The sequence below is a fragment of the Haliotis rufescens genome, unplaced genomic scaffold (assembly GCF_023055435.1).
Source record: "Haliotis rufescens isolate VD_foot unplaced genomic scaffold, xgHalRufe1.0.p SCAF_4, whole genome shotgun sequence".
In the NCBI taxonomy this organism is placed as follows: Eukaryota; Metazoa; Mollusca; class Gastropoda; order Lepetellida; family Haliotidae; genus Haliotis; species Haliotis rufescens.
In genome coordinates this window covers 15,954,388-15,969,471 of record NW_025964112.1, presented here as the reverse complement: position 1 = coordinate 15,969,471, position 15,084 = coordinate 15,954,388, and the positions used below count along the sequence as shown (strand labels likewise).

Genomic DNA, 15,084 nt, shown 5'->3' with positions numbered 1-15,084 from the left:
CATCGCCTTGGAATCGTTTGTTTTCTAAGACGTATAGCTTTCAGCCAGTGCGTATAATATTTGATAGCACGGAATTGTACGAATTTCCCCCCATTCCATCCCCCTGGCCAAACCGACGTGAGCAAGATATCCTACAGATGGAGAGACTGAGAATCGGATTTTAGAAGATGGAACAAATTTCCTCCTGTGCCGTTATCAGTATGCAGAGACAATGAATTAAACCCGTCATTCACTTTCCCAATCTATAGTCAAAAGAGGAAAATGTTCATCCCTCGATTCAAAACAAACCTATTTTAATAGTCGAAGAAAGCGCTAATGTCAAAGATTGGCATGAATAATAAACATAGATTTGCACAGGTTGGGATATTTCACATGCTATTATTTCCGTGTTATACAGGTAAATGACGATCCAAGTCTAGAGCGGTTAATATGAGCACAACCAATGTGTTAATGTTGACACACGGCGAGATTGCCCATCTTTGTTTAAGAATACATACCATTACAGCTGATAGGCGCTAATGAGCCAATATTTTTGTCGCTATCAACGTCCTTTCCCTCTTGCCCAGGTAGCATGCGAAACACCTGGCGCGAGGACCCCCCACAAGCGCTCGCTAACAAACACAAATCGAGCAGACGACACAATGTAAACATTTACTTAGTAATTAAATAGATCTAATTACGTGTGCCATTGAACCAAGTGATAAAGCACGTGTGCAGTGAAATATACAAACAAGCTTTCCTACCTTGATGTAACGTGTCTGTAACGCCAGTGGTTACCGGCACAGCTTGTAATGGTACTGGCTGGTCTTCGTCCTTCTCCTCTAGAATATAATTCAAAGCCAGCGTGCATACAACCAACTCTCAACCCAAACGACTCTAAAGCGTGTTGGCCTGCTTGACGTTCGCAGGAAGCTTCTAGCTTCTCCGAGAGTTTGTGCATCGTACGTATATATTTCATGATCATCGTAACTGAAGTCTAGAGAGGCCGTGACGTCACGCAGCAGCGCGCTTGACGTCACCAGCTTTCAATGCACATTGCTTGTAATTGGAAGCGTAGAGACGAGCTCGCTGATTGGCTCTCCCTGTCTATACCCTTCGGTTGGTTAATAAGCCTCCGCGTCAGAAGTCGGTCGGGAGAGAGCTGTGACGTCACATATCCCTCTGACGCAGTCCGCCAGATTGGAGTCTAAAGATAGAATGGTTACAGCCACCATTAGCCACAATACAATATTGATCGAAGGTTTGCAAGACAGCAGCGAGAAATTCGATGAGTACTTATCATAATTTGTCCATGGTGCCGAAGCACGCTATTTTACGTACTAAGTAATCTTACTTTCTCAAAGATTTGCTCTAAATTTAGCGGGTTCTCCCCGATAACAATGAAAGCGGGGCCTTCCATGCATAAGAGGGGTCGAAATATTGATTCTCTATGGAGAATCCAAACGGGCCGTTCCGAGGTGCAGTTGAGCGGAAGCGAATCACTGGGCTGGGATATACATAGAATGATAACGCTTTGTTTATGAGAAAGGGGGGTTGGAATTGGGTCAAGAATTGGGCGGGGGTGCCCACAAACGAATGGTTTCTTGTTTCCGTATCCAATAAAATGTAATGTATTTATTATACACAGAGAAAGCAACGATGCTCTCTCTGAAGAATAGATACCGGAGCACGCAGCGACATCCCCCATACGTCCCGGTATGACTTAAAGATACTTATCAAAAGAAATCGTTATCGTTTTGTAAATAGCCTGCAAACGTCGCAGCTAAAATAAACGATATGCAAACTCGGGTTTACATTAAAAGCTCCACTTCTTTAAATACATTGTATAGAAACCAGATTACATGTTTCTCTTGCTTCATAATGTATAAATATATGAATTTGCTACTGTCAGTGTTTGTTTTGGCTGGAACTTATTGAAATTTGATCATTTGTCCCCGGAGTTAATACTTTTGTTTGGACAGCCCTCTCAATATGTCCCATCGAACATTTTATCGAATTTCTCCTCTTGCCATGGAAATAATACTGTGTAAAGTTTATATAATGATAGAATCTTAAACAAATGTTGACCAGATCAACCATTATGTTGTAACACACACTGGTTAAACAGTACAGAGAAAGATAATGTTTTAAGGTGTTGCAAATAAAGCGATAAGATAAACATGTTCTGTACACAAGAGAATTCTCCGACTAAGACTAATTCCATTCAATCTTTAATAGAAAGCAGTATGCTGGTTTATCATGCGTCAGTTCATGTAGTCTTATAGGCGTATTAGCTCTTAGAGTGAGGTGTGTCCCTTTGGCTGTAGTTATAGTTAGTAATTATAGAAGAAATCAATGAGGCTGTATTAGGCTTTTTCCTCATCATCATCATACTTGCATATCCCCTTGTTCTAGCCCAATATACCCTAAGTGACTATACAATAAAGCGAAGGCATTTCCGTTAAGTAATAACTCCCCTACACTGTACCCAATCGCACCCATCTTGATACATGTAGAGAACCTGCAAGGTATTGTCCGCCATTACTTTCAATAGGTTCGTTGCCTAATGCGTTAGTTTCACCGATAAGTACTCCGTGAAGAGAAACTCATACCGCCCCGTTTGAATGACACCCAACCTCTAAGACAATAGGAAAGCCATTTTGCTTTTTCAGAACGTGGTCGGATACATCTCAGTACCACTTCCAAGTCCTATCGCGCTGAAATGACCATGTCCATGCTTTCATGTGGTGCATGTGTTTGTCGTTGCTTACCGCCCGGAGTAATTAAGGGCACAGGATATGGGAGAAAGGAGACATCAAAGGTAGCAGCCCACACAACTTATTGTTTCCATTTTCTGCCAATTTTGGACAATGGCGCGAAAGGTATCACTACAGGATGGGCAACTCCAGATGGACAAACAAGCGGAACGGTTGACTAGGATGTGCTGGCTTCTTGAGTCGGTTGAGTTGTAGATACAGATGAACTCGATTTTTGAGCGCGATCGTCCTCAATGCACTATGATGGCGTCGCTAAGACGCTGACAGGGGGAGCGGGATGTTAGGGAGGGGTGCCCATCTTCATCATGAACGTCGGGAATTGGTATTGTGTCGGTATTTTCTTTGTTCTTTCCCAGGTGATAGTCTTCAATCCCTCCATCTATTCACGCACCTCTCGTGGGAAGTCCACACCATTAATGAATGAAGCATGTTAAGGGCAAAGAAATTTCCATCCTTTTACTACACGGCCCTATCAATGTTTTCCATAACCCCCGAGTACACGCACGGGAACACCAGCGCTAATTATTTCACCTATATCATGGTTGTTCGTTTTATTTAACATTACCAAATTTATATTCACCCTCCAGCATGTCATCACGCCCTAATGGTGCTCAATTGCTGAGGAATTTTATACAACAGGAAATAGACAATAATGTCTCATGACATCAGGTCAAGGGTCAATTGGCTCCGAAAGGAAGTCGACACTTAGTCCGCGTGTTCCTTCACAAGGAACCATTGTCAACTTTCGATCAGACAGCTGCAGGTTCCCATAGAAGGAGGGGGGTTCGTCCAGAGTAGCGTTGGAGGTTATGGAATCGGTTGAAGAAGATTTAAAACGTATCAGTTCAAATCCTTATTGCGTCTTTTGCTTAAAGGGCATGGATCCAGTTTCCAATGTTATTTTACGTGTAGGAGTTATCGGGGCGTGAGACCAGTTGTCAGTGTTTTCCTTCCAAACTATCATGTTTCTTGTTTTTGTTTGATTCCCTACGACAGTCCCTCGTATTGTTACCAGGCCTATCTAATTGTTTTAAGACGGGGGCACAGTTCGCCGGGACGCATCCTGTCCTGCTATTGCCATAACCCCATAGGGACAGACCCGTCAGGTAAATACCCCCGTTCTTATAAGTACACGGAGATGTCAATACATACCTTCCCATACTCATGTTACCGAATTCCCAAATATTATAAAACGTTGAAATTCATTCCAGTGACGGATCCAAGCTTGTGTATTTGTCTTAAGTCTGAACCATGGATTGAAATCCAAGAATGCCCCATGAAACATAAAAAATGGTAATGGTTCCAGTATTAAGCCCCGACATGCGTATTTTTCCAAAGAGTAGAGCCATCCGCGGCGTCTCTGTATCGTCTAACACGCACATCATCTTTCCTATTACCAGATTGTCAGATTTGCTATTTTTCTTTGCCAAGTCTGCCACTTTGGCCCAGGAAACTATAGTAGCTCTTCCACATGGTGTAATATTTGTTAAATAGATGCGAAATTGAAATCGGATGACGATATAGAACCAACAGAAGCGAACGATTATCGTGGATTCTCAAGCACATGTCTTGATGCGTAAAGACTGGGGTGGCGCATGGGGGACAACAGACACGCCTAGTTTAGTGAAAGCACGTGCAAGACGGGGACCCCGCGAGCAGTGCGCGTGCAGCTTTGGATTGAGGCTAATGAAACAATAATGATAAACCCTGAACACCCCATTCCCACCTGGATGGAGCTGTGTTTGTTGAATCTGCGAGCGGGCAGACCACCAAACTAGACATAAATATACAGACTTGTTGCGTTTATTTTGCTTATGCCCAGCTAGAAGGATGTTTTGCGTTCTCCCCAAAACATTTCTGCCAGATGAGTTGGAACTATGGGGGGATCAGCGTTGATCATGATAACATCGGGGGGTCGCCATATTGACGAAACAATGCCACAAATCTGATTCAATAATTGTTGAAATTCTTTACGTCCTTGTCGGGGATGTGAAATTTTGTCCACGTGAGCAAACCTGGCTTCACATGTTCAGTGACACTTGTGCTTATCCTTCAAAATGTCCACCCTGGTGCTGTTCCACCGGCTGTCGAATCTCGCGTTCTACAGGAATGTTGTTTCTTGATTTTGAGATATTCCAGGAAGGTTTCAAGAATGTTCGTTCAGTCTTGTTCCCAATGTGCTTGGACCAGTTGACTCCGTCATTTCTCGTCCTTAGTGGAGCAGGATAGAAGAACATAGGCAATATGAACATTTCGACAATGGGTGACTCTTTATTCAAAATTATTTCTTCATTTTGACGTATGTCCTGTGTGCATCATTGTCAAAATAAACTAAATTCTTCCTACAAAATAGACTCCAAGCGAATATTTTGCAATTTTCGCCATGATTTCATCCATTGTGCATCACTTTGTCCAAATGTTACCATAAATGGTCAAGAATTGTTAGATATTGACCAAAATAGGTCTTTCGGATATGTTGTCCCACGCAATTTTTCTATTACACGTTAAAGTGTGCCATCAGAGCGGTAACAAGGTCATAACGATGACGCGAGACCCACCAAGGTTGATCAATCTGCTGACGTCACACGTGTGGCCTCGTGCCCTAGCAATCATTGCTGGACATGCGCACAACGTCAGATTGCGTGATTGTCGGCTGCCCGATCGATAACTCGTCTGCTGATTAACATATGACGTAGGCAGTGACGCTGCGAGCTCCCTCTGATGTATATTTCCGTATATGGAATCGCGCCTTGTGACGTAAAACGTTCTATTGTAGTGCCCAGTCACAGTGGGTTTCCTGACACCTCGATAAAAAACGGCTTCATTGACTTTGCCTAAAAATAGTTGTCCTACTAACATTCCTATTATGGTGTTAACTGCTCCCACAATAATAACAGTGAAGTGAAATCAATAACTGCATGGGCGTGCAAATGATAAATTGCAAACTTGCAATTTTCGTAGGTTTCGGCCCCGACATGACCAGTCCACAAACTCCTGCTTTGCAAAGTTTTATCAGCTACCATCTTGTTTTTTTATGTACATTAAAATAAATTGGTTAATTTTCCAGTGTGTCCTAGAAGGATTGGATGTACATTATTATATGGTTCTGCGTATTGATTATGTCTCCATCTCCAGGGTGTATCGATTTAGAATTTTACTTTTACATCCGCTTGCTTGACTCTGTAGATTTGCGCAAAACAACGCATAGTGCCAAAATATTTTCTTGCAGAGTTATGGTTCTTGGGGGGTATTGATATTGAATTCACTGTACCCGAATCACACTTTCAGCACATCTTGACAAAAAAGTGGAATCAATACTGCGATTAATATCCTGATATTGATGGATGAGGGCGGCGCCACTCCAAAACAATCTCAGTATAATGGCGCATTGGGTCATATCTGGGTCATTGTTTAATGCCTGGTTGCAGACAGGATCGGCAGTTGTTTTTGGTTTTGCCCTTAGTTGCCTGGACGTAGCTTGTTTTGTCACCATAATGGGCTCGTAATTTCCAAAACAATCGCCTCTTCGCAGCATCAAAATGTTTGTCAAGGGAACCTGGTTTTTTTGCTGTGACGTCATAGATCCACATGACCGTCGTGCAGGTTTTAGCTGATGTAGATAGAGCAGATCGTATCGTCTGCGTCCTGCAGGCTGCATCATTTAGTGCCAGCTATCGGAGACCACCTCCCACGTCCACAAACAGACGACCATGTTTGGACATTGTAGCAGAAGACGGGGTGGGGCGATGCTAGATTGGCATCTGCTTCTGATATATAAAGGGTAGAACTCTGTTCAGATTCGAAGTATCCCTTCCAGTCCAAGTCATATAAGATCTCTCTGTAGCGTTGTTATTATACTACCACGTACCATCGTTGATATAACACTAAGGGTTCCTCCATGAATATACTAGTATCCGTAACGTCATCAATAGTAGGAGCAGATTTGGTACCGTTGGTCCCCTATATATGATTTTTATGCACGATATCCTGCATTCGGAGTCACGAGAACAGAAGCCGGTAATCCTTGATTTATGCTGCTATATCCATTGAAATGTCGTTTGATGTGGATGGTTGTCGTCTGCTTCTGATGAATCAGTTTGATTTAAGTTTGAATCCATTGAATTTATTTGTCAATATTGAACACAATGTAATCCTTTGAATCGGTTGTCATTTTGTTTCCAACGAAAGGGTGGCCATGACATATAAGTGAACATCCACCACACGTCGTTTTAGAATCGTCTGCTGAAGCGACCCGGATGCGCGCCATGTCTGTGACGAGTAGGTGAGATTCAATGATAAGTAAACGACTTTCACATCACTTTAACAATGTCAGTCCTAAAGAAAATATCACATAAGACGATGAAAATGTTCCACTTTGGTCCTTTTATCCAGTAATTTGCCATTATAAATCCATCTTCATTGTCATATCCTTAACACGAAAGTGGCATTACGTAATTTGAACTGTATGACATTTCAAAGTAATAAGCACAATATATCCATGTCTTGTCCTTCATCGGTACGTCCTTTCGTTTGCTTAAATGTCTATAACATGTTTGAATCCTGTCCCTGTAGAGAGACGACAACAGCCATAAATGAACACTTGGGCATACACTATCAAAGCTGTTATAAAGACTTCCAACATCCTTCCAAAATGCGATGCTGGGTTAACAGATATTTAAGACCCTTCCCACACGATTGGAAACACTGTCACGGTTTGCAATTCTGTTTTTCACAGTTTTCAAACATGTTTGTCTGAGACCCAGTCCTCTTCAATACTAACTCATCTGACACATCAATGTCATGGTAGTATTCAGAAATTTGCTGAGTGTATTTCACGGATATATCTTTCAGGTTTGAGAAAATTACTTTAAAAAACTTTTGGGATATCTGTCAAGCTAATGTAAAGGAGAAATTATTACATAACAAGATGCCAACTTACCTTCAATGAATCTGCTATGTCCACATCTGCAGCCTGTTAACCATAGTCAAACTGACTATACCTTCCAACCGAATCAATCACAAATACTTCATTAAGAGTATCCAAAGAGGCTGTGTATGTCCATACACTATGAAACATCCTTACACTATCCCACAGCATTGGAACAACGTCCTGAGAAGCCGGTTCCTCATCCCGAAAGTCCTCCATGGCAAATGTCATCCTGTTTGAAAGAAAACGTAGATTTTATGTGGAAGACATAACGAGAAGTTATGACGATGAATTAGATAAGAATAATCACTTATTACAAATACGATCAACTGCAGCGAAATACCGTGTATAGTGTTGGTCTATAGCAGACGACACTCCGAACATGTCGTCAGAGCTGAATGTTTCGCGCCAAGGCTTTCGCGTCTGTTGCTAAGCATTGAAGGCTTCTAATTCAAGAAATCGGTTTTCACGTTCAAATAATGTATATATAGTGCGAGCTGCTTGCGTAAAAGGAGGAAAATTTCATTACCATTCGCGCCATGTTTTGTACCCATACGTCATGAGTGACGCGAGAGTTGCTATGGTGACACTCGCGAATCAATACCCTGACGTCATAAGAGTTCCCAAAATGGAATACTCCTCTGCAAGCGAGTTATTATTCGAGTAAAACTCGATTGTTAGTGAAACAGTGCGATCGATCTCTGGCTAATTTTGTCTCGAAGAAGCGTCGTTTGTCTATAGAGGTGATGGACCTAGAGGCAGACTCCCAGCATAACGGTGACTATTGAACGCCACGCGCAGCATTCAATGACTCCTAAGTCTTATTCAAACTTTAGAACTTTGAGAACGTCTTCGGTTGCAGACGTCATTACAGACGTACATGTTTCAGGAGAAAGCCGAGAGTAGACGTACATCAACTCATTATGCTGAGGGAGAGCGGCGGAGGAACCTGCCGAATCACGTCTTGCTCAATCGGAACATACCTCCAGTTGGTCCAGATGATGCCTCTGTAGACGATCTGGATAGTCTACCTCCTGTGTCAGTACCTTCATATTTTTTCAGATTACGCCATGCGGGGATTTCTGTTATTTTTAATTTTTATTGTGTTCTGATGGATTTTTATCTATGATATTGTAAAATTCCATATTCATTTTATTGTGAAGGTCTTATGATATATTGATTGTCTTCAAAACCGGACATTGTCGGGAATTCTCTATATAAATTTATTATTTTTTGTTATTTTTTATGAAGTGGAATATTTAATGTTTGATCGAAAAGATATGTTACGCCATCTTCTTCTTGGCGTCAGTCGACATCAGATTAAGAAAACGGTTTCGGTGAAGAAAAAAAATAAAAATCTGTTTTTCTCCTTTTTCAAAAAGTCAATATTTCACGAAATTCATGAAGAAGTACTTGACATTCAGATGATTCATCCGCAGTTCTACTGCGTTAAACAACCCGCGCACATAAAACAAAGTATTTTTGGTTTGTAAAATGTCAATCGTGATAAGTCAATCTAAATTAAGGACAAGGGTATGTCGCAATAGACAAGCTAAGAAGATATTAAAACTTCAAATATGTTTACAGCAGTGAATATATAAATGTGTTTTTCTGAACAAGGACAAGTCATAAACTATAAATTTATATATTTCATACAATATGTTATTGATAATGAATTTCAATATGTGAAATCTAAGTGCAAATGCATGTTTTTTTCACTTATTGATGTAAGTAGTAGTGAATCAAAAATTCAGTTTTTAAGACTTCTCCCCAAGGGGAGATAATAAATAGTTTTTAGCAATTTACGTTTGACGGGTTTTTTTGGTCAGTGGATCGCAGCCAGAGGACGTGAGTTAAAATGGCAGTGTTATTTAGTTATTTGAGGCCGGTTTCCTGGGAGTGTTACTCGGTTATTTGAGGGATATCATCGCTCAAGGATATAGCAAACGCGGTCACTGGGCAATGTTAATCAGTGTGACATTTTGTAAGTGAACAACACGGAGTATCTCTCTTGATACTTCATAACGGGATTTTATAACAAACTTCGAAGCGATAACACAATTTTCACTAAAAGCCTTGTTTTTAATCTGATATTTTCTACATTAAATCGAATATCCACACCTACCCACAACCAAAGTTTTAATTGTGGTTGAAAATAAGAAAACAATCATTTATTACAATCATTTCTTACAATTATTATTGTTATATTACAAAAAAGATACATTGACCTTTTTTAAACCTTCTGCACCAACGATCGTTCAAAAACAAGTGAATTATCGACTATAAATACACCAGCATCAGGGAGCTACTGCAGCCATTATTGGCGGTAATTCTTCGTATCCTTATGCCGGAACAACTATGGCGGGTTTGCGTTATTTATGGAAAGGTTGAACTAAACATAGCTAAGCACCCGACTTTCAATTTACCTCATTTTATCGATTTTATGTCCAAAAATCTGATAATGGGCGACAGTTGCGCATGAACCTATTACTCAGTGAATCAAAGTGTGGATCCCTTGACTGGATAACGTTTTGGCTCTGAAAAGTACAAATTAATCATTTTTCAGTCACTAACACTTCATGACATGATCAGGAAATATTTGATATATAGTATCTCTTTGACTGTTACTCTTGAGGTCAGTTTTATAGTCGATGTCCGAGTCAAAGAGTAAGTGAGTGAGCGAGTTAAAATTGCAGTCACATCGGCACTATTGTAGCCATTGTGTCATAAATCAATAATAATTTAGAACCTGTACACATGTGTTTTAAAGTATGTACATAAGAACAACGTTTCACATCGCTCAACGTATGCACCGAAGGCTAACAAATATTATCTTCTGCCACGGCATGGAAGAGTGAGTGGGTATGGTTTTACGCCGCTGTTTGCAATATTCCAGAACAAGGCCTAGATGTCACACACATACACAGTTCCACGATAAGGCCTAGATGTCACATTCACACAGTTCGACGACAGGGCCTATATATGTCACACACACACACACATAGTTCCACGATAAGGGCTAGATGACACACACACACACACAAACCCACAAACACACACATTTCACATGCTCACAGTTCCACGACAGGACCTATATGTCACACACACATACACAGTTCCACGATAAGGGCTATTGGGACAAATCCCAGTTCCACGACAAGGGTATATGTCAAACACACACTTTCACGACAAGGCCTAGATGTAACACACACACACACACACACACACACACACACACACACACACACACACACACACACACACACACACACACACACACACACACACACACACACACACACACACACACAAACACACACACACACACACAAACACAAAAACACACACAAACACAAAAACACACACAAACACAAAAACACACATTTCACATGCTCACAGTTCCACGACAGGACCTATATGTCACACACACATACACAGTTCCACGATAAGGGCAGGATGACACATAAAACACACACACACACACACACACACACACACACACACACACACACACACACACACACATACACAGCTCCACGATAAGGGCTGTTGTGACAAATCCCAGTTCCACGACAAGGGTATATGTCAAACACACACTTTCACGACAAGGCCTAGATGTAACACACACACACACACACACACACACAGACACACACACACACACACACACACGCACGCACGCACACACACACACACACACACGCACACACATTCGGTGAGCTTGATATATTACAATGTACGATGCAAAGGTTCCATTTGGTTGTGTTGTGAGAATTTTCAATTACGTTGTATGATGAGAATTTTCCATTTTGTTGTAAGCTGAGAATTTTCTATTATGCTATATGATGAGAATTTTCCATTACGTTGCATGATGAGTGTGTTCCATTATGTTGTTTGGTGATAATGTTCCACTACGTCGTATTGTCAGTGTTTTCCATTACGTTGTATTGTGAGAGTGTTCTATTACTAATGTTCCATTACGTTGTATGATGAGAGTATTCCATTGCGTTGTTTGGTGAGAGTGTTTGTTTGTTTGTTTGTTTGTTTGTTTGTTTGTTATCTGCACACAGCAATATTCCAGATATATGACGGCGGTCTGTAAATAATCGAGTCTGGACCAGACAATCCAGTGATTGACATCATGAGCATCGACCGTCCACACAATTGGGATCCGATGACATGCATCAATCAAGTCAGCGAGCCTGACCACCCGATCCCGTTAGTCGCCTTTTACGACAAGCTAAGTCACCTTTTACGGCAAGCATGGGTTGCTGAAGACCTATTCTACCCCGGACCTTCACGGGCCTTTGGTGAGAGTGACGTTCTATCATGTTGTATATTGAGTGATTTCCATTACGTTGTGCAGTGAAAGTGTTCCATTATGCTGTATGGTGATAGTGTTCCATTATGTTGTATGGTGATAGTGCTTCATTACGTTGTGTGATGAGAGTGTTCCATTACGTTGTACGATTTGTGTGTTCCATTACGTTGTGTGATGAGAGTGTTCCATTACGTTGTATGATGAGTGTGTTTCATTACGTTGTGTGATGAGAGTGTTCCATTACGTTGTGCAGTGATAGTGTTCCATTCTGCTGTATGGTGATAGTGTTCCATTATGCTGTATGGTGATAGTGTTCCATTATGTTGTATGGTGTTAGTGCTTCATTACGTTGTATGATGAGAGTGTTCCATTACGTTGTACGATTTGTGTGTTCCATTACGTTGTATGATGAGAGTGTTCCATTACGTTGTATGATGAGAGTGTTCCATTACGTTGTATGATAAGAGTGTTCCATTACGGTGTATGATGAGAGTGTTCCATTACGTTGTATGATGAGAGTGTTCCATTACGTTGTATGATAAGAGTGTTACATTACGTTGTATGATAAGAGTGTTACATTACGTTGTATGATGAGAGTGTTACATTACGTTGTATGATGAAAGTGTTACATTACGGTGTATGATGAGAGTGTTACATTACGTTGTATGATGAGAGTGTTCCATTATGTTGTATGATGAGAGTGTTCCATTACGTTGTATGATGAGAGTGTTCCATTACGTTGTATGATGAGAGTGTTCCATTACGCTGTATGATGAGAGTGTTGCATTACGTTGTGTGATGAGAGTGTTCCATTACATTGTGTGATTAGAGTGTTCCATTACGTTGTATGATGAGGTTGTTCCATAACGTTGTGTGATGAGAGTGTTTCATTACGTTTTACGATGAATGTGTTCCATTTCGTTGTATGGTTACAGTGTTCCATTACGTTGTATGGTTACAGTGTTCCATTACGTTGTATGGTTACAGTGTTCCATTTCGTTGTATGGTTACAGTGTTCCATTTCGTTGTATGGTTACAGTGTTCCATTACGTTGTATGGTTACAGTGTTCGATTACGTTGTATGGTTACAGTGTTCCATTTCGTTGTATGGTTAAAGTGTTCCATTTCGTTGTATGGTTACAGTGTTCCAGTACGTTGTATGGTTACAGTGTTCCATTTCGTTGTATGGTTACAGTGTTCCATTTCGTTGTATGGTTACAGTGTTCCACTACGTTGTATGGTTACAGTGTTCCATTACGTTGTATGGTTACAGTGTTCCATTTCGTTGTATGGTTACAGTGTTCCATTTCGTTGTATGGTAACAGTGTTCCATTACGTTGTATGGTTACAGTGTTCCATTTCGTTGTATGGTTAAAGTGTTCCATTTCGTTGTATGGTTACAGTGTTCCAGTACGTTGTATGGTTACAGTGTTCCATTTCGTTGTATGGTTACAGTGTTCCATTTCGTTGTATGGTTACAGTGTTCCACTACGTTGTATGGTTACAGTGTTCCACTACGTTGTATTGTTACAGTGTTCCATTTCGTTGTATGGTTACAGTGTTCCATTACGTTGTATGGTTACAGTGTCCCATTCATGGTCACAGTATTTCATGTATGGTTAATATGTTTGAATACTTCGTACGGTAAGAATATCCCATAACATTGCATGTGAGATTATTCCATTACCTAGTACGGAGAGAATGTTTCAGTCTGTTGTATGGTGAGGGTGTTTCAGTCTGTTGTATGGAGAGAATGTTTCAGTCTGTTGTATGGGGAGAATGTTTCAGTATGTTGTATGGAGAGAATGTTTCAGTCTGTTGTATGGTGAGTGTGTTTCAGTCTGTTGTATGGTTAATATCTTCCTCTACGTTGTTTTTACTATTGGGCCTTATAGAGGGAATGTTCCATTACATTATATGAAAAGACGTTTCATTGCACTGTATGGCGAGAGTGTTTAGTCTGTTGTATGGTGGGATTGTTTCAGTTCTTCGTCTGATGACAGCCAATCAGTTACATGTACGGTAAGAGTGTATTAATCCGTTGTACGGTGAGAGGGCTTTGTGCGATGGTTGTTTTTTTTTCATTTATGTAAGATGAGAGGTTTCAATCCTTTGTGCGATGAAGGTGTTTAGTCCGATTTACGATGAGAATATGTCAGTTCTTTGTAGGATGGCTGTATTTCAGTTATCTGTATCATGAGAGTGTTTCAGGTGAACTGTTGAAATGCCTTTGCATGTGTTTGTGACGGGTGCCACCGGTTGGTACTTGGTATCATCGCTATTGGATAGTGATTCATAAACACATGTACAATGGACCCTTTTTAGATGTTTTTATTATGGTTGTTATTAATAATTATGATTATGAAAATGGATTTTATCGCTTGTATTCAATCCGTTGTTTGGTGAGAAAGTACTTTATGTATGTAGTATGGTTAGGTTAGGTGTTGTCTGATAGGCGTATTTAATTAATTTACACCGGGAAAGGTTACAACTGATTCACTACATTTACTAAAACTATTTCATTTGTCAGAACAGCGTGTAGATGGCGTGAGGGTTTCAATGCTTGACAGTACGTTTGTTTGTATTTTCTTCGTGTTGCAGCTGAAAGGCACCACACAGTAGGTTGTTTTTTTAATCTTCCCTGGAAACTTTCATTTATTAAAAATCACAATCATACACATGTGTAACTAATAGTTTGTTTCAGCTTGAATACTGGCACGACTGTAGATTTCTGAAACATTACTCCATAAAATAATGTGTCTATAGTGTCTCACGTTGAATATCACTCACTCACTCACTCACTCACTCACTCACTCACATTAATGCTGGACCAAACCTTGACAGTGATTTATCATTGTAAAAGCATTTAAGATTGTCTCTTTACATATTTTTCCGTGCAATAACATTCAACTGTCCTTGGTGAAAGATGCCATATTTGCCTGCAACAACATTCAACTGTCCAAGGTAAAGCCTGGATACCATGTCTCTTTACATATTTGCCTGCAACAGCATTCAACTGTCCATTGTAAAAGTTGGTTACCATGTCTCTTTGCATATTTGCCTGCAACAATATTCAACTG

The 15,084-nt window shown here is 40.5% G+C and overlaps 1 protein-coding gene and 1 pseudogene across 1 annotated transcript in view; one reads left to right on the top strand and one right to left on the bottom strand.

Annotated features, from left to right (window-relative positions):
- The window catches only part of LOC124140517 (nuclear receptor subfamily 4 group A member 2-like), a 43,238-nt gene extending 35,133 nt beyond the window's left edge, over positions 1-8,105 (bottom strand). Inside the window, exons 1-3 of the mRNA XM_046508134.2 lie at positions 8,027-8,105; positions 7,696-7,915; positions 744-1,186 (exon numbers count right to left, since the gene is read on the bottom strand). The gene's annotated coding sequence lies outside the window, so the exon portion shown is untranslated. The remainder of the gene's footprint in view (positions 1-743; positions 1,187-7,695; positions 7,916-8,026) is intronic.
- On the top strand, positions 6,345-14,626 carry LOC125372461 (annotated as a pseudogene).
- The last annotated feature ends 458 nt before the right edge of the window (positions 14,627-15,084 follow it).